Source organism: Lissotriton vulgaris, chromosome 6, assembly GCF_964263255.1.
Source record: "Lissotriton vulgaris chromosome 6, aLisVul1.2, whole genome shotgun sequence".
In the NCBI taxonomy this organism is placed as follows: Eukaryota; Metazoa; Chordata; class Amphibia; order Caudata; family Salamandridae; genus Lissotriton; species Lissotriton vulgaris.
Window position 1 is genome coordinate 1,533,083,215 of NC_141694.1, and position 20,516 is coordinate 1,533,103,730.

General features: G+C 42.4%; 1 protein-coding gene across 2 annotated transcripts in view; it reads right to left on the reverse strand.

Annotated features, from left to right (window-relative positions):
* LOC147709107 (synaptosomal-associated protein 25) overlaps positions 1–12,429 on the reverse strand; it is a 282,645-nt gene extending 270,216 nt beyond the window's left edge. For both annotated transcript variants that reach the window (XM_086927713.1, XM_086927714.1), the window contains exon 1: positions 12,291–12,429. The gene's annotated coding sequence lies outside the window, so the exon portion shown is untranslated. The remainder of the gene's footprint in view (positions 1–12,290) is intronic.
* Between the last annotated feature and the right edge of the window lie 8,087 nt (positions 12,430–20,516).

Below are 20,516 nucleotides of genomic sequence, written 5' to 3' on the forward strand. Positions count from 1 at the left end.
GTGACTCTGAATCATCTGGTGTGTGCATCGTGCACCCTGTGTGTAACTCCTGAGTGTAGTAAGTGCAGTGGAGTAAAACACGTTGTGTGTGGTGCATACTCAGGCTTAGTATGTAAGATGCAACATTTTTGTGACTCCTACACCTGGTATATGCGACAGATACACGTTCCACAGTGTGTAACTGCTGTGTATAATGTGGCACTGGTGCATCTCACAAATTGTATTTGACTTCAACACCTGAGGATACACTGAATGCACCATGCACACTATGTGACTCCGTCAGGCGATGAATACACTGGATGCTCCATGCACACTATGTGAATCCTGCACATAATGAATGCACTGGGTGCACAATGCACACTATGTGACTCCGTCAAGTGACAAATGCACTGAATGCACCATGCAAACTATGAGACTCCGTCAGGCGATGGATGCACCATGCACACTATGTGACTCCGTCAGGTGATGACTGCACTGGATGCACCATGCACGCTATGTGACTCCTTCAGGTGACAAATAGACTGGGTGCACAAGGCACACTATGTGACTCCATCAGGTTACGAATGCACAGGATGCACCATGCACACTATGTGAATCCTGCACATAATGAATGCACTGGGTGCACAATGCACACTATGTGACTCTGTCAAGTGACAAATGCACTGAATGCACCATGCACACTATGTGACTCCGTCAGGTGACGAATGCACTGGATGCACCATGCAAACTATGAGACTCCGTCAGGCGATGGATGCACCATGCACAATATGTGACTCCGTCAGGTGATGACTGCACTGGATGCACCATGCACACTATGTGACTCCATCATGTGACAAATGCAATGAATGCACCATTGCACACTATGTGACTCCGTCAGGTGACAAATGCACTGGATGCTCCATGCACACTATGTGATTCTGTCAGGTGATGAATACACTGGATGCACCATGCACACTATGTGAATCCTGTACATAATGAATGCACTGGGTGCACAATGCACACTATGTGAGTCCGTCAAGTGACAAATGCACTGGATGCACCATGCACACTATGTAACTCCATCAGGTGACGAATGCACTGGATGCACCATTCACACTGTGTGACTCCATCAGATGACAAATGCACTGGGTGCACAATGCACACTATGTGACTCTGTCAGGTGACGAATGCACTGGATGCACTATGCACACTATGTGACTCCATCAGGTGACAAATGCATTGGATGAAGCATTCACACTATGTGACTCCATCAGGTGACAAATGCACTAGATGCACCATGCACACTATGTTAATCCGTCAGATGACAGATGCACTGGATGCACCAAGCACACTATGTGAATCCGTCAGGTGACGAATGCACTGGTTTCACCATGCACACTATATGAGTCCGTCAGGTGACAATTGCACTGGATGCACCATGCACACTATGTGAATCCTGCACATAATGAATGCACTGGGTGCACAATGCACACTATGTGACACCGTCAAGTGACAAATGCGCTGGATGCACCATGCACACTATGTGACTCCATCAGGTGACAAATGCACTGGGTGCACAATACACACTATGTGACTCCATCAAGTGACAAATGCACTGGATGCACCATGCACACTATGTGGCTCCATCAGGTGACAAATGCACTGGATGCACCAAGCACACTATGTGACTCCAACAGGTGACAAATGCACTGGGTACACAATACACACTATGTGACTCCATCAAGTGACAAATGCACTGGATGCACCATGCACACTATGTGACTCCATCAGGTGACAAATGCACTGGGTACACAATACACACTATGTGACTCTATCAAGTGACAAATGCACGGGGTACACAATACACACTATGTGACTCCATCAAGTGACAAATGCACTGGATGCACCATTCACACTATGTGACTCCATCATGTGACAAATCCACTGGATGCACCATGCACACTGTGTGAATCCGTCAGGTGATGAATGCACTGGATGCACCATGCACACTGTGTGAATCCGTCAGGTGACGAATGCACTGGTTTCACCATTAAATCTATATGACTCCATCAGGTGACAAACGCACTGGATGCACCATGCACACTATATGACTCCATCAGGTGACAAATATGTTTGACAAATTTGTCAATATTACATCTTATGTGCCAAAAACACCTTTCAACCTGAATCAAGATGAATACCAAGCCTTAAATCAAATCTAATCTAACAAAGATCTAGTGGTAAAGGCATGTGATAAGGGGGGAGGGATTGTGGTATATGATACAACCACTTATATATCTAAAATGGAGGAAATGCTGAGTGATAATCAATTCTACACACCAATTCCCAAAGATCCCACTGCCCAGATAGTGACGAAAATCAAAAAACTGATGGACAAAGCCCTTAGGGATGGTGATATTTGCGACAAGGAGTGAAGTTATTTAAATGTTAAAAATCCAAGGCTAGCAAGTATATATGGGATACCCAAGGTTCAAAAGAGTATTCACAATCCCCCACTGAGACCTATAGTAACAACAATAGGCTCAGCTACTGAACCACTAGCCAAGTACATTGATGCCATCCTGTGTTCCCATGTCTCTCGTACCCCTGCATTTGTTCAAGATACCAGACACATTATCAATTTAGTAGAGAACACTAACTTTTGTACTAATTCACAATATCTAGTAACAATGTACATTGAAGCCCTATATAGTAACATACCTATTATGGGGGCATTGGAAGCTGTCCATTGGTTTATACAAAAGTAGAACATCAAATGCCCTACTATATTTGTACTGGAATGCTTGAAAATAGTTTTGTGCGACAATATCTTTTAATTTAACGTCAAAACTATTTAAACAGAAACAGAGAGTAAGCATGGGAGCCTCTTGTGCACCAACGGTCGCTAACATCTACATGTCCCAATTTTAAGACCGCTGTATTTTCAATGAGGCTGCACCGTTCTATGAATCCTTGACCAAATGGTCGCGGTTCATAGACGATGTATTTTTCATTTGGATTGATAACCTTGAAAACCTACATCAATTTATTGAATGGATTAATCTTTGTGACAGTAATATCAGATTTACAAATCACATAGATAATGAAAAAGTTGAATATCTGGATGTCATGATCAAGCATGATAACGGATCATTGGATTTATTTGTTAAGCCTACTGCTAGGAACACCTTGCTACATTATGACAGCTTCCATCCGGCCATTCAAAAAAATAGCGTACCGTTCTGTGAGTTTTTACGTCTCCGACGTAATTGCACGAACATTGCTGACTATGACATTAGATCAGCAATGGTGAAATTGAAATTTCTAGCGCGAGGTTACCCCCAAAAAATCGTGCGATATTCATATAAATGGGCTCGCTTTTATGATCGTCAACACCATTTAGCACGCACTGTAAGTAGAAAAGATCCTGGACTGGTATTCATAACTAAACACTCAGTTTTGAACGAAACAATAAGGCAGGCAGTATGTACTAGTTGGCACATCCTGAATGTGGATACTCCAAAAGAAGATCAGTTGCCTAAACCAATGTTTGCCTACAAACGTAATAAATCATTGAAAGATCATATTGTAAGGTCACGGATGACTCAGAACAATCCAATCAGGCAACAGATGTTGTCACCATGCAACTAGTACTAGGCACATATAAGTGCTCAAATTGTAAATCTTGCAATTCAGCAATCCAAGGCCCGAGTTTACACTTTAATAATCAAGTTATTAGTCCGGAAGACTTAAACAACTGAAGGACAACCAATGTTGTATACCTTGTTATCCGTCCCTGCAAGAAAGGATATGTAGGTCAGACAGGAAGGGCCATGAATGTTAGATTAACGGAGCATCGCTCAGCGATCAGGACACACAAAATGGTGGCACCTATGGTTAGTCATTTTTTGGGAACAATCACACACCTGAAGACATGAAATGGTACATCTTAGAAATAATTCATCACAAGACAGGATTAGATACTGACGCAATCAGAAAAATACGTGAGGTATATTGGATTTTCATTTTGGAGACATCAATAAAAGGATTATATATGGAGATACCATGGGAGCAAGCAATAAACTAATAGCTGTAGGGTCTGATATATAACTGGCTAAGATATACAGTGCCTCATGACAATTGAAAATGCCTACCCAAGTAATCTGGAATAAAATGTTTGTACTAGATTTATCAAACCACATATGAAATTATCTAATTAGAAAACACACGTAGTAATAAATAAGGCTGAGATTACATTTAATATGGAGTAGAAATGATCCCATGTATATACTCTATCCCCGTTATCGTCGCAAGTATATATTTACTCTGACTATAGCACAATTACCTTAAACCCTCACTATTACTTCTCTTTAGAGTAGCATGGTCAATTATAATATGATTATGATGCTACAAGATAGACCATACAACTTCATATCTAGGCTGCAGTTTGTATCACAAACCTGCACATTTTAGAGGCTGTTGGGATATGTACACATGGCGGCTATATTTCATTGGACAAACAGTGCCATGTTCACAATCTAGTGATAAAATAGAATTAAAAAGGATCGAAAGTGAAAGAGGAATTTGAGCTAAACATTAATTTAAGGAATGGTGGTACCAAATATACAGAGGAGGCAATAAGCGATAAGATCCCAATCCATCATGGCTGCACCTGTTAAGAAAATACGGTATAGCGTGATTTAATTACATGCATATACCTTCTTATATCATAACAAAGTGTGGCCTCTGTTATAGGCTTATAATATAGAAGACATAGAATATTTGTCCTGTTTAAAGGGACACATGATTAAATAATGGTTATCGACTACACGTTCGTAATTAATATTGAGCTCAACATGGATGTAAGCTCTTCATACATTATCGGCTTATTGTGAAGCGATACGTATGGTCTATGCTACAAACTTACTGTTTCAAAATGGTAGCCGATTCGAGTACCTTTCTCTTAGGGCTTTCCTGAGTACGTACTCGGGTTGAAGCTCATCACGCGAGATCTCAGAGTAAAAGCCGCAAAATATTTGGCTTCAAAAACCGGAAACAAACGGGAGACTCGCTCAGCGTGTATCACTACGCCGAGGAGTCTCGTTCGGACGGACAACGGAAATAAAAGTAAGTGGAGAGCGGACAGCTTGGATTATCGGTCCCCTTGTTTCAAGCTGACTTATAGTGGGATAAGATGGGGGAAAGGAACAGACGCGATACAGGAATATTTATTGGTTAACCCCCACCGAGATGGCATAAACAGCAGCTTCGGCCATGAAGTGGTGTAATGGATGTCCTTACGAGGTTTAATCGATATTAACCTTACCCTTGAACTTGCCTGGTGCGTAATAACTTCAAACCAGCGATTTTTACCCTTATAAATCGACACCTTTTGGGTAAATGTTGTAATTTTACAACAGGGGCAACTAGATACAATCGATTCAACCCCCATTATATATTTTACATTATAGTGTTTAGCTACCATATCTCTGTTCAATATTTATAGCAACTAAAGATATGTTTTATTTTTCAGCATCACTTTGGGATCCTGCAGGAGACTTTGTTTCCCCAAGAAAATGGACCATTCAGCCCTAACTATTACCTAGGTTAGACCTGTGCCACCAAAACAGGTATTAATTAATATCTCCAGCCATAATGAGGTTTATTTTAGAAGGACAGAGAGGCTGCATGGTATGCCTTATGGATATGTTGTGTATAAATTAGAAGCATAAAAGAACATGCTATGAATAGTCATATTTTGCGTTCTAGAGCCTAAGTGCACCATCAAGGTAGAGAACCAAACCGATACATATGGCTGGTTAGATATCGGGACGTTGTGGGATCCACCATATCCATCATAATCGACCGAACTACAAGTGGACTTATCTAAGGCATAGCTCTCATGTTTATTAGGTATGTATAATCGACCTAGAAATACTCATTTAACAGAGTTAATCTGCAGGATCGTGAACCCTGAATTTACCTGTTTACCTTTTATTCAGATACTAAAGAAGTCGTGGGACTCCGTGGTATAAAACTCAAACATCCTCCAACTGAGATATATCTAGAAGTGCCATACATGAATGTTATGTGAGGCCACATTATCAAGAGTGATTACAGGTATTGATTTCAAACTATTGTGGACATACCCATAGAGAGTTAAGTTGTATCTATTCCATACAGATGAGTTTTGGGGTAACATACAGAAGCATTTTAATTGTCATGAGGTCACGACCCTCTATATGGATGAGAGGTATAAATATTTCATCATGGACTTTCACATGGATACATGTGCATGTCGGTAGCCAATTGGCATTGGCGGGCACACGTGACCATGTGAAATAGCTCATTTGTATCCACTCCATATAGGCAGATATAGTTAGTTTATCTCCCTAACAGACAAAGAGATTTCAGGAGATGAGCTTCTACCATGTAGGAATTTAACTGTGAATATGTTTTGTAATATATGTAAATAGAGTGTATATATATATATATGGAGTAATGTATATATGATTTGTAGAAAGTATTGCACACAAAGACATGTAGATATACATTGGTTATACAGTACTGTTAAATAAGAATCACAGTGAAAGTAATGAACGTTTTCTTTGTTTATTAATTTATAGATATGTTGTAGTATTAACTCTCACCACAGACTGTTCTATATGTTCCCTTATAAAAATCAGAACAAGATGTAAATAGTAAATCTCCATTACGTTGTCACTTTAGATAAATTAATGTATATATTCTCTTGTTTCGTAGTAATTATTGGAGTTATACAGAACTCCTGAGGAAGGCATTCGCCGAAACGCGTTGATTGGATTGATTGTTTCTGTATAACTATCATTTGTGAATGTAACTGAAATTGTGCTGTATTATTTATCTAGTGGATGAAAGAACACATATGTAAATGATTGGAAATCCATCAACATTTATGAGATTATTAAAAGACAAGATAACAAACTGTACAAAAAAATCATTTTAGAAAAAAAGAAAGGAAGAAAAATGTATACAAAGATTAATAAAGAAAAAATTTGTTCATAGAAAGTTTCTATGTTTTAATTAGAATTGTTCAACGTATGGTTAGTTTTTAAATGTATGCACGAAACCTGGTGCTGTGTTCTCTTTTCTAACAAATGCACTGGATGCTCCATGCACACTATGTGACTCCATCATGTGACAAATGCAATGAATGCATCATTGCACACTATGTGACTCCGTCAGGTGACAAATGCACTGGATGCTCCATGCACACTATATGACTCCATCATGTGACAGATGCACCATGCACACTATGTGTGTGACTCCATCAGGTGACAAATGCACCGGGTGCACCATGCACACTATGTGACTCCGTCAAGTGACAAATGCACTGGATGCACCAAGCACACTATGTGAATCCATCAGGTGACAGATGCACTAGATGCACCATGCACATTCTGTGACTCCGTCAGTTGGCCAATGCACTTGATGCACCATGCACACTACGTTACTCCATCAGGTGACAAATGCACTAGATGCACCATGCACACTATGTGACTCCGTCAGGTGACGAATGCACTGGACGCACCATGCACACTATGTGACTCCATTGGGTGACAAATGCACTGGATGCACCATGTACACTATGTGACTCCATCAAGTGACAGATGCAGTAGATGCACCAAGCACACTATGTGAATCCATCAGGTGACAGATGCACTATGCACACTATGTGACTCCGTCAGGTGACGAATTAACTGGATACACCATGCACACTATATGACTCCGTCAGGTGACGAATGCACTGGATGCACCATGCACACTATGTGAATCCTTCACATAATGAATGCGCTGGATGCACCATGCACATTCTGTGACTCCGTCAGTTGGCCAATGCACCATGCACACTACATTACTCCATCAGGTGACAAATGCACTAGATGCACCATGCACACTATGTGACTCCGTCAGGTGACGAATGCACTGGACGCACCATGCACACTATGTGACTCCATAAGGTGACAAATGCACTGGATGCACCATGTACACTATGTGACTCCATCAAGTGACAGATGCACTAGATGCACCAAGCACACTATGTGAATCCATCAGGTGACAGATGCACTAGATGCACCATGCACACTACGTTACTCCATCAGGTGACAAATGAACTGGATGCACCAAGCACACTATGTGACTCCGTCAGATGACAAATGCACTGGATGCACCATGTACACTAGGTGAATCCCGCACATAACGAATGCACTGGATGTACCATGCACACTATGTGACTCCGTCAGATAACACATGCACTAGATGCACCATGCACACTATGTGACAAAAAACAGCTTAGAGGTCTTTTCGTATTCCAGAATAACTAGGCGCACTACCTGGGTGGCCGCAAGGTAATAATTTCAAACGGTAGTCAGTATAGGCAATGAGGCGAGCGGTAATCCCTCACAACCGCTCCAAGATGGACCAGCAAGCCGATCCACACAATTAAAGAAGACAACAATGCCCCTGCGCTATACACATTAATTATGGATATTACTGATATCAGTTTGTATAGGAAAATAGTGTAAGTTATTTAGGACAAATCTAAACATTTAGTGAAACTCCGAGAATGAGTATACATGAATGAAGATATAAGAATGGAGAAACAACATTTTTTTCTCATTTTGTTTCTCCACCCATATATCTTCATTCATGTATACTCATTCTCGGAGTTTCACTAAATGTTTAGATTTGTCCTAAATAACTTCCACTATTTTCCTATACAAACTGATATCAGTAATATCCATAATTAATGTGTATAGCGCAGGGGCATTGTTGTCTTCATGCACACTATGTGACTCCATCAGGTGTCGAATGCACTGGATGCACCATGCACACCATGTGAATCCTGCACATAATAATCTATCTATCTATCTATCTATCTATCTATCTATCTATCTATCTATCTATCTATCTATCTATCTATCTATCTATCTATCTATCGCGTTTTGTAGAGTTTTGCTTCTTCGAGTAATGTTTAAATGCCGATGTGGGAACGTATCCGCCCACCTTCATTCTCTCCAGGTTTGTTTCATGCCCCTCCCCCTCCCCCTTCCCCCCACTCTCCAACAGCTGGGAAAAACAGCATTAATTACCGGTGACCAGGCACGTAATTCTAGCGGTCCCGGTGGCTTCGGTTTGACGCAACTACGCAGAGGGCTGGGATGTTTCAACATTTGGGAGCTTATTCAGCATAACCGGCCCTCGGCTGAGAAAAACAGCCACCCCCTCTGCCAGGCTGGCAAAAGGCACACCGCGGGGCACATTTCAACAGAATGTTCTGTATGGAAAGCAAGAATATATGCTCACTTGTTAGGGGCCCTTCGCGCGCATTGTACAAATGTCTGATTGCGCCTATGGTATGAATTTATGAAGCTTATGCATTAGTATAATTACTTTATTTGATTTAACTTAAATAATAAAAAGAGCGGCTTAACCGCCAAAACACTTAACATTCTTGAGCAAAATACAGATTAATTGATAAATTTATGCATTCAATAATCCTGTGTGGAAATGCCATCTCACTAGTTATAAATTATTTCTACTGGAGTCAACCTCGGTATGTAGCTTTTGGAATATTTGATGACTATGTTCAACGGGCAAAAATAAGGGAACGTCTTTTGCTAAAAAAAAAAAAAAAAAAAAACAGAGAGCGTTTCACACGAACTCCAAGCTGCAACTGGAACCCCGGTTCTTCAGATGTCCAATAAATGAGCCGAAAGCTAAGTCCGGTGAACACATTTGTACCTGGTCAACGGAAATCCAGAACCTAGTTTTATCTGTTCCGCAATATTCGGCCTTTCTTATAAGGGGATGTAACTTAACTCTACCTTTCAGGTTGACTTGTTCTGCCTTTCATTGGTGTTTTGGAGCCGAGACATTTTGGCTCCTGTCCTCCATCTTAAATCCTTATTTTTGGAAAAGTTTTTAGTAGTTGTATAATGCTTCGCGGCCCTATATTATGCTTCACACACAAGGAAAGAGCTGCAGAGTGTGTTATCGGGGAGTGTTACATGAATACCGATGAGTCTGGATGGGGGTAGAGGAAGAAGGCGGAGTGTACCTTAATTTTCGAAAAACTGCCTCGTCCCTGCGTCAATGCACGGTTTCGGGCTCTTCTACACGATCAGTGAAAACACTGGTCTTTCCCGTTTTTCCAGATACAGAAAGTGAAATCTAAAACCACGGACAAGGTGCATTTTGCCAGAGGAAACACTGAATACAAAGATAGGGCGTTGGTTGGCTGAAGTCCCACGTCAATCATGCGGGTGAGGCGGAAGCACGTACTAACCGAAACAGCGTCATCAATCAAATGGACAGCTGTGCGCGTGGTGTCTGCCACGAATCCTCTAGAAACGCTCATTCCACGCTCGAGGAAAGGTTGGTGGTGAGCAAGGGTCTGAGGAAGCAACTACGAGCAAAACACACATGGAAATAAAAGCATCTGAATACATATTATCATATTCTTCATTTTGTTAAAAACAACGAATGGCCTGAAATGTTAACTCTACAAAAGCAATACATTAGTATGCGTGTCATGTTTCATGCTAGGATAAAGTAAATGTCGACAGGCTGTGTGCGTCATTTCGAGCCCCCCGAGTGAGAGCCCCGGGCTTGGAAACGAGATGAAGACGTGTCCTGCCTCTGCCCCTACCCAACTTGGGATGTAACCAATCAGAGGCCAGATGGGGGTCCACTCTATCCAGAGGGACGTGTGGACCACACTCCTGTGAATGAACAACCCGAATATTAATAAGGGCAGCCGTATTGACGCGCCATGGTGTCGGGTCAGCAGCACATGCCAGCACTGGAGGTCAGTGCCTTGGCACAAAGTACCATGACACATCTTGGCGCTTCTGGAAATAGCACTGGAGTGGCATTCGGTGTCTGTCCCTGCCCTGACAGCGCTCACCCATTATAATTAATGTGCGCGAGGGATGCCTCGGGAATCTGACGCAGTCACGACTCGCGTGTGGTCTATGCCACTGGGATTCAAGGCGCCACTAAAGGCACCATCTGCCGATGGGGGCGCACGTTTTTATTAAAGAGTTGTGCCAGCACTGTGTACACGCATCTGGGACGACAGTGTAGAGCTACCCACTCTCCTGGAAATATGCATCGGTTCATTGAACTGTGACGAGTGAAAGGCGCTGGGAATTCATCAGGGTAGTCCGAACCTCTGAGCCTGGGGGAGTCTGGGACGTGAGTGGGGACGGTCCCAACATCGGATGGCGGGGGAGGCGCGCTGCTGCGGCACAGTGAGTCTGTCTGGGCGGTGGTGGTGGTGTGCCGCAGGGCTGCAGCACTGTCTCTGCAGCGCTGCAGCATTGGCTGAGCGATGTCCAAGGTGCTGAATCACCGCATGCGGTGGGGAGCGCGGGCTCCGGGGGCCCGGGTTTGCCTCCAGGGGCTCTCCGACTGCGCTCTTCAACCGCCCCAGATGTGCACCCAGCACAGAGCGGCCCAGTGCTCGTCTGAGGCGGCGTAATCTAACGCACTCAAGAGTAGACTCTACAAAACCACTGAGCATGGACCCTCGAGGAGCTAGCTCTATCGCCACCCGAGCTGAAAAAGGGAATTCGTGGGACAGGAACCAAGTGAACCCAGAGAGCCTGTCTAAACTCCATATACCGCAAAAGAGGAGCAGAATCAACTGCAAAGATCAGTACAGTGCGCTGTCCACGGTGCTGAACACTATCCGCACGCTGGGCAAGAGTATAACACCGGCCGCAGTCTACAACAGAGAGCACGGCGCAAAGGGCTCCACCCAGAGCTGTCCGCGGTGCTGATCTGTCCCTAAAGCTCTCATCGGTCCCACAATATCAAACAGCAGCCGCAGCAGTACGGACTCGGTGCGAGCGAACTGGACTTTTTCATGGGAGGCTGCCCCTCCTCAGTCGACGCTCTCCGTGGTGCTGCCTCCGCCTCCATTTGAGAGTGGTCTGCAGACAGGCACGCACACTGCATACAGCAACATCAGCAGAGTACACAGCCTCATCAATAAAAAAAAAAAGCTGCTGAGGCGCAACGCAACCACCCGACGACAGAAATCACAAAGCACACACTCCTCTCTGTCCACCGCTCGTTTAAACACCATTCCGACCATCGAGGAATAAAGAGACTTCTGAAGAATATCCCTAAAAAGCTTGGAGAGGGAACACGACCCCCTTCTTTTTTTAAACATCTCGCAGCCCTGATGTGGAGGTAACAGATGTCAGCATGAAAAAAAAGCAATGCGTCTGTTTCGAGATTAGAGCAGGAGAGGATGACCTTACCTGGAAGCACCGCTGGATTAAATGAAGCAGATGTGGGGAATGAGGACGGCCGTCTGCACGCTTCAGACTGCTCTCTGCAGCGGGCAGGAAGGAGGCGATGTTTCCGACCTCTTCCTCTTCCAGCCTTCCTCTCTGGAATGGCGCTCTGCCCTCATCAAAGAGAAGAGAAAAGGGGAGGGGGCATATCACGAGGGAGGAGGCGGGGGCGGCGGCAGCAGCGTAGGCTGGAGCCTGACTCGTCATCAGTCACTGCTGCTGCACTCCACCGCAGTCCTTTGCATTTGGTCCTATTTTCTATTCAAAGCGAATCTACGTAGCTCGGGGACAGTGTGACGGGGTGCGTACACACAGGCAGGCTTCCCATCAGGCTCCGGCCCAGTGCATGCTTTGTTAATGGGGCTGGAAATAATTCAGGGATATGTTTCGCCAAAGGGGGGTAGAGGTGGGGTATCCCTGCAGAGGAGGGCACCGTGTCTCACTGGTTAGACGTTTGTGTTACAGCAAGCGAGGGATTTCTTATCCAGAGCTGAAAATAGTATTCGATTCACACCAGAGAAGAGCAATGGCCCGACAGCCAGTCAGTCCTCTGTTTAAGGCTTAGCATCATGTCCTACAGGGGTATAATAACTTAGATATTAGAGGAGACACTTCATCTATCATATGGCGGCATGCTTCTTCATCGGTGCCTCCTCTCACTCGCGTAGGTGAAAATTGTCCGAATGGGCTCAACCAATTTAAATAGGTTAGGAGCTCTTAATAAAGTATTCATATGGAAAAAGTGGAGGGTTTCAGTTGATAATGACTGTGGATAAACACTAGGTTTATCTTAATCAGTGGATATCCGTGTCATTGTTAAAAATCCAAATCTGGATTTATCATGGCAGCCAAGACTTAGAACTCCTTCCCCATCCACCTCCGCCTGACCCAAGACCACCTCTACTTCAGGAAGCAACTCAAGACCTGGCTGTTCGAGCAGTAGCGGACCCCCCTCCCCCAAGCGCCTTGAGACCCTCTGGGTGAGTAGCGCGCTATACAAATTCCTGATTGATTGATTGATTGATGACACAGAATGGTTTCAACGTTTAATGTCGCCTACATGTTTCAGCCGAAGACATATTCCCCATATGACTCATTCGACCTTCCTCAGGGCCATACACTCCCTGCCTTCCAACCCTCACAATAAATGAGTTTTTATTGAGAAAAGAGGTGTAAATCTCTCTTACATGTTTCTAGCAGTTATATAGAACCTGTAGGAACATAAAATAAGAAAGGAATATTCAGTTATAATGCTTCTTAGCAAGAATAGTGGACATTATACAATAACTCACCCCTTTCTGTGGTCACTGCAAAAGACAATCTCTAGTATTATAGTGAGACTCCAATACCATGTGCATTCTTAGCTGCTATCCACTGGAAGCATTCAACACTCTGCCCATACATATTGTGACTTACCGTCTTATATGTATGGTATTAAAAATATTGTGCATCATCATCATTACACAATTTCTTAATTTACCCTGTGGGATTCCTAATCCAACTTAATCTGTTTAAGGGAGTGGACATTTACCCATAGTCAAACACTTCAAAATTAATTATACAAGATGCTCAGTCACTTATTATATATTCTTATATATTTCTTTGTTTTCCTGTCATACCTTAGACTTTAATGCCAATGATACTAGACAATGGGTCCTTAGAATATATGCATCTTTAGACGTAAAACATATAACATATATTTTTCCCAGCTTTGTTGCACAGTTGACTACTCCACACTTGAGCTAGTTGGATGAGAGGCAACTTATGAGTACAAGGTACGTATACACATTCAATCAGACGACATTAGTCTTGTGCCTTTATTGGTCTTTTATTTCCAGATGTTATTGGTATGCAAAGGAAGAGACCAGCCAACGCGTTTCACCCAAACATGGGATTCTTCAGGGCTGTAATGGCATACAATATGAACATACTTTAGTATATTTGAAAAATACCATATAGAGATGTTGCACATACAACAGCAGTTATATTTAAAAAGAGCTCCACCGGAACATTAATGATGAGAGAAGAAGAAAAAAAAAGAGTTTTCAGGAATACTAGCGTCTAGAGGTCTAGAGTGCTCAATTAATGAAAAGAAAAGAACAAAACCTACCCTAAAAGAAAAAAGGGTGCATGAACAGCTGTGAGATCCATCTACAGTCTCACAGTGAAGCATGGTAGTGAAAAGGTGATCAAAAAACCGATCAAGAACATGAATATGGTGAAAAAATACCATGGAAATGTGAGAAAAACACAATTTAAAGATAGCGAGTGCGCACAGTAAACAGGAAGCAGTGAGTCCCACATGAATGCCTTGAAAATAAAAAGGTGCTCATAGAATCCAAAAAGAACAATGACACAAGCGTGTCCATTGAGTCAGCACCAAAGCCCATGTCACGTGCCAAATACCTAAGGAATATGGGTTGTTGGCTTACCAAAGTACTAATGGTAAAGGTTTTTCCTATACTGATGACACCCAGTTGGTTTTCTCTTTTAAAGAGCAGACGGTGGATGGTTTTAAAAACTTTAAGGGGTGTCTATGCGATATCGCTAGGTGGATGAATTCTAATAAATTAAAGCTGAATGCGGAAAAAACGGAGGTTCTGTTCTTTATTCAAGGTAACGTGCCAGAGTCAGAGCTCCGGTGGGCAGTAGAAATGGGCAATCCGCCCATCCCAGCTACCTCCATCCGCAATCTAGGAGTGAAATGGCCAGCACATCTGACCTTCTCAGCTCAAATACAACAAGTTTCTGCGACCTGTTTTAGTAAGTTAAAAAACATCAGGAAAATCCTGCATCTTTTACCGGAAGATTGTCGCAAAACAGTTGTACATGCTACAGTTACTTCCAGGTTAGATTACGCCAATGCTCTGTACCTTGGCCTCCCCAAATACGCAATTCATCGCCTTCAGATGATTCAAAACGCGGCTGCGAGACTGATCTGCTGGATTCCTTTCCGACAACATGTCTCTCCGCTTTTACATAAATTACACTGGTTACCAGTGGAGAAAAGAATCATATTTAAAGCCATGACAATGGCCTATCGGGCTCTGAATGGAGACAGCCCTAATTACTTGAAGGAAAGACTCTGCCCTTATAAACAGAACCGGGTATTGCGTTCTAATTCCTTCAACTGGCTACAGACGTCGCGCTTTGAGAAAGCACGGCTAGGTGGGAGAGCATTCACGGTTAAAACAGCCATTTTGTGGAACTTCCTCTCTGCCCAGTTGCGCAGTGCCAAGTCAGAACATTGCTTTAAAAAAGCCCTGAAGACATGGTTGTTCAAGACAGCAGTACTGTAGACCTGAAATATTGCACGCTTGCCTTTGTCGCCCCATTACCTTGTGTAGTTAAACGCCAGGACACCCCTGTGTTGGGGTAGCTGTCGCGCTTATTAAAGTACAGTATTATTATTATTATTAAAGGTAAGTACTGTGTCAAAGGTCTCGAGAAAGGAGATTCAGCCATTTCTGAAAGAATATATGCAATAAAGAGTATAAGAACCAAGTGGAACTAGTAGTCAGGAGCTAGATTCAGAAGTTCATACAAGTAGAGACATACCTCATCATAATATGAGAAACTCTTGTGGTGGAGAATGAGTCTCAAAGACAGCAAGAGGACCTATGAAGAAACGGGGGGGGGGGGGCGTGTCAGAGATTTGAGAATGTATCACGATTGAGATCAGCAGGTAGTAGTTTCACAATGTATTGTCTAGATGTGCTCCCTGTCTGTGCTTACTGTAATTTCAAATGTTTTGTGGCACTGTAACCTTATTGCCTCAAATCCCGCCGTGTTAGGATGAGCTTTGAAATTACACATGTTGTATGGCACTGTAATCATATTGCCTCAAAACCCTGCCGTGTTAAGACTAGCTCTGAAACTTTATTATGGTTCTTAAATATGGTCCGATATACTCGACAACTCAGTCCCCCTTCGTACTCTCTCCCCTGCTTTCTCCTGTTGCGCCTCTTTCCTACAATTTCGTTAAGCACGTTTCATGCACTGAGGATGAACATCGGTGAACATTAGGTAATTCTCAGGGGGTGAAAATTTTCAGAAACCGGACTTAACGTTGCCAATACACCATCTGAAGCGTTCTAGTTTTACGAAACATACGCTTTTTTTGCAGTCAGGAGCACCTGCTTTTGTAGAAAGCATAAACATTACGAATTTCTCAGGTGGTGAATATTTCCCAACCCGGAAGTAACGCCCCCAGTACACGACCTGGAGCGGTCTAGTTGCAGCATTCTTCTCAGTCCGGGTTTCACCCGGAAGGGAATGCTGGTTCTTCCATCCGTACAAACTTTGCCGGTGTACTATCGAGCTCTGTACCCCATCGAGCGCTGTACCCCCCCTCGTTTTGCACATGCGCAACATTCCTACGCATGCACGGATTATGTCCCTATGACGTAGTATGACGTTTCGTGACGTGGGTCATTATTTGCTGTACCCCCTTTCGTCTTTCGTCTCTGACCAATCAAACTCTCTCTCTTTTTCTCATCCAATCACAAGTCACAGTTTTTTTCTCATCCAATAGATCGCTTCCAAACTGTTACCTTTAACCAATCATCGCATTTCTATGTATTTATTAATCGCCAACTTTCTGTAACTTTTCCCACAGCCCTGCTGAACTTAGTAGTGTGCAGTTCCGTGTGTTGCAGTGTGTACTACATCCTTTGCATCGTCTACTTGCAACCCTTGTATCGATTGGGCTTCACTCTGTTGCTTTCAGTCGGTGAGTAGTTTAGCTATGTGCGTTTTTTGGTATCTCAAACCTGCGTTGTGCGTTTTTTGCCAGACATGTGCCTTACCAATTTGCCTTGACGTTTAAAGGCAGACCACTACGCCCATGAACTTCTATCTTATGTCTTTTGTAAATTAATATTTCTGCTAGCCAACAATGTGCCTTTTTTGGGTTCATGCCTTTGTTCGACGTTGAAAGCCAGACATTTGCGTTACCAATTTGTCGCGACGATTAAAGGCAGACGGCAATGCCCATGTGCTTCAATGTTATGTCATATGTAAATTAATGTTTCAGATATCCAACAATGTGCCTTTTTTGGGTTAATGCTTTTGTTCGATGTTGAATGCCAGACATGTGCGTTTCCAATTTGCTTCGACGATTAAAGGCAGACGGCTACGCCCATGTGCTTTAATGTTATGTCGTATGTAAATTAATATTTCTGATAGCCAACAATGTGCCTTTTTTTTGCGAATGCCTTTGTTCGACACTGAAAGCCAGACATGTGCGTTCCCAATTTGCCTCAACATTTAAAGGCCGACCGCTACGCCATGAACTTCAATCGCATGTAAATCAATATTTCTGGTAGCCAACAATGTGCCTTTTTTGGGTGAATACTTTTGTTCGATGTTGAAAGCCAGACATGTGCGTTACCAATTTGCTTCGACGATTAAAGTCAGACGACTACGCCCATGTGCTTTAATGTTATTTCATATGTAAATAAATATTTCTGATAGCCAACAATGTGCCTTTTTTTTGCGAATGCCTTTGTTTGACATTGAAAGCCAGACATGTGCGTTACCAATTTGCCTCGATGTTTAAAGGCAGACGGCTACGCCCATGTGCTTCAATGTTATGTCGTATGTAAAGTAATATTTCTGATAGCCAACAATGTGCCTTTTTTGGGTAAATGCTTTTGTTCGATGTTGAATGCCAGACATGTGCGTTACCAATTTGTTTCGACGATTAAAGGCAGACGGCTACGCCCATGTGCTTTAATGTTATGTCGTATGTAAATTAATATTTCTGATACCCACTAATGTGCCTTATTTTTGCGAATGCCTTTGTTCGACATTGAAAGCCAGACATGTGCGTTCCCAATTTGCCTCGACGTTTAAATGCAGACGGCTACGCCCATGAAATTCAATCTTATGTCGTATGTAAATTAATATTTCTGATACCCAACAATGTGCCTTTTTTCTCCGAATGCCTTTGTTCGACATTGAAAGCCAGACATGTGCGTTACCAATTTGCCTCGACGTTTAAAGGCAGACGGCTACGCCCATGAACTTCAATCTTATGTCGTATGTACATTAATATTTCTGATAGCCAACAATGTGCCTTTTTTCTCTGAATGCCTTGTTCAACATTGAAAGCCAGACATGTGCGTTACCAATTTGCCTCGACGATTAAAGGCAGACGGCTACGCCCATGTGCTTTAATGTTATGTCGTATGTAAATTAATATTTCTGATACCCAACAATGTGCCTTTTTTCTCCGAATGCCTTTGTTCAACATTGAAAGCCAGACATGTGCGTTACCAATTTGCCTCGACGATTAAAGGCAGGCGGCTTCGCCCATGAACATCAATCTTATGTCATATGTAAATTAATGTTTCTGATACCCAACAATGTGCCTTTTTTGGGTTCATGCCTTTGTTCGACTTTGAAAGCCAGACATGTGCGTTACCAATTCGCCTCGACAATTAAAGGCAGATGGCAACGCCCATGTGCTTCAATGTTATGTCATATGTAAATTAATGTTTCAGATATCCAACAATGTGCCTTTTTTGGATTAATGCTTTTGTTCGATGTTGAATGCCAGACATGTGCGTTACCAATTTGCTTCGACGATTAAAGGCGGACGGCTACGCCCATGTGCTTTAATGTTATGTCGTATGTAAATTAATATTTCTGATAGCCAACAATGTGCCTTTTTTTTGCGAATGCCTTTGTTCGACACTGAAAGCCAGACATGTGCGTTCCCAATTTGCCTCGACGTTTAAAGTCAGACGGCTACGCCCATGAATTTGAATCTTATGTCATATGTAAAGTAATATTTCTGATACCCACTAATGTGCCTTATTTTTGCGAATGCCTTTGTTCGACATTGAAAGCCAGACATGTGCCTTAACAATTTGCCTCGACGATTAAAGGCAGACGGCCACGCCCATGAACTTCAATGTTATTTCGTATGTGAAGTAATATTTCTGATACCCACTAATGTGCCTTATTTTTGTGAATGCCTTTGTTCGACGTTGAAAGCCAGACATGTGCCTTACCAATTTGCCTCGACGATTAAAGGCAGACGGCTACGTCCATGTGCTACGAACTCGGGCCTTCTTTCAAATGTGTTGCTCCAATGGGCTTCATAAGCCTTGGGCAACAGTATGCTGAAAGATATCCTTTTGGTTTATTGCTGTACATTGTTTTCCCTTATGCCTAAGCTGTGTGCCAAGTTCCAATGTAATGTCTCTGAAAACCAGCCATGTGCATTAGCCAACACGTGCGCCGACGCCCTCAGGCCTGCCATGTGCTACGAACTCGGGCCTTATTCCAAATGCGTAGTGTTCTTGATAAGGGCGATATGTATAGTTATGGTGTATATTTACACCTTCGTTAAGTATTGGTCTTTGTAATTATTTGAATGACACAATGTATAATGGCATAATGGTATATATGACTGTGTATAATTCTTTACACTTTCTCTATTTATAATAATGGATGCCATAAAGTACAATGAGCTTGTGGATTATGTGAGCCGTAATGTTTATCCAGATGGTTTTACAAAAGTTCAGAAGCATGGATTACGCCGGATGTCTAAAAGTTACATCGTTGATGGTAGTATATCTCATTATTTATTTGTAAGTGACATGTGTTAACGGTTTATGTGTTATTGCATGTTTTTTGTTAATGTTTTCACTTTTGTCTTGCATAGTTTGCGTAACTGTTCATTTTTTTCTCTTTTTGATAATAGGTGGGTGTTTGTTCTATACAGCTAAGAAGACTAAAGTGGTCTTTGGTGCTGAATCTGCTTATAAAATATTTCAAGAATTTCATTCCTCTACTCTTGATGGCCAATCCGGTATTATTAAAACTCTGAAAAGCATTTCCTCCCGTTATTTTTGGCTAAATATGTCAGTTCAAATTGATGAATGGGTGAGTTTCCATTTGTCCTGTTTTTATAAAAACTTATTACATATGTTTTAGCCTTAGCGACTGTTCTTTTAATACAAAAAAGTTGAACCCGAATATTTGTTTTATTTTACTCTCTCTCCACTATGGTATGTACAGTTTTTCAATGAAGTACTCTATGGGGTATGTTTTGTTCTTGTTCTCCCTTAACACTGTCGATGTAAGGCGTCAAGTTTTTAAGATTGTGCACTCAGTGACATGGTTATTAGTTGTACTTGTGAGATTTGTATTTTTTTAACTTGCAGATCAAACACTGTG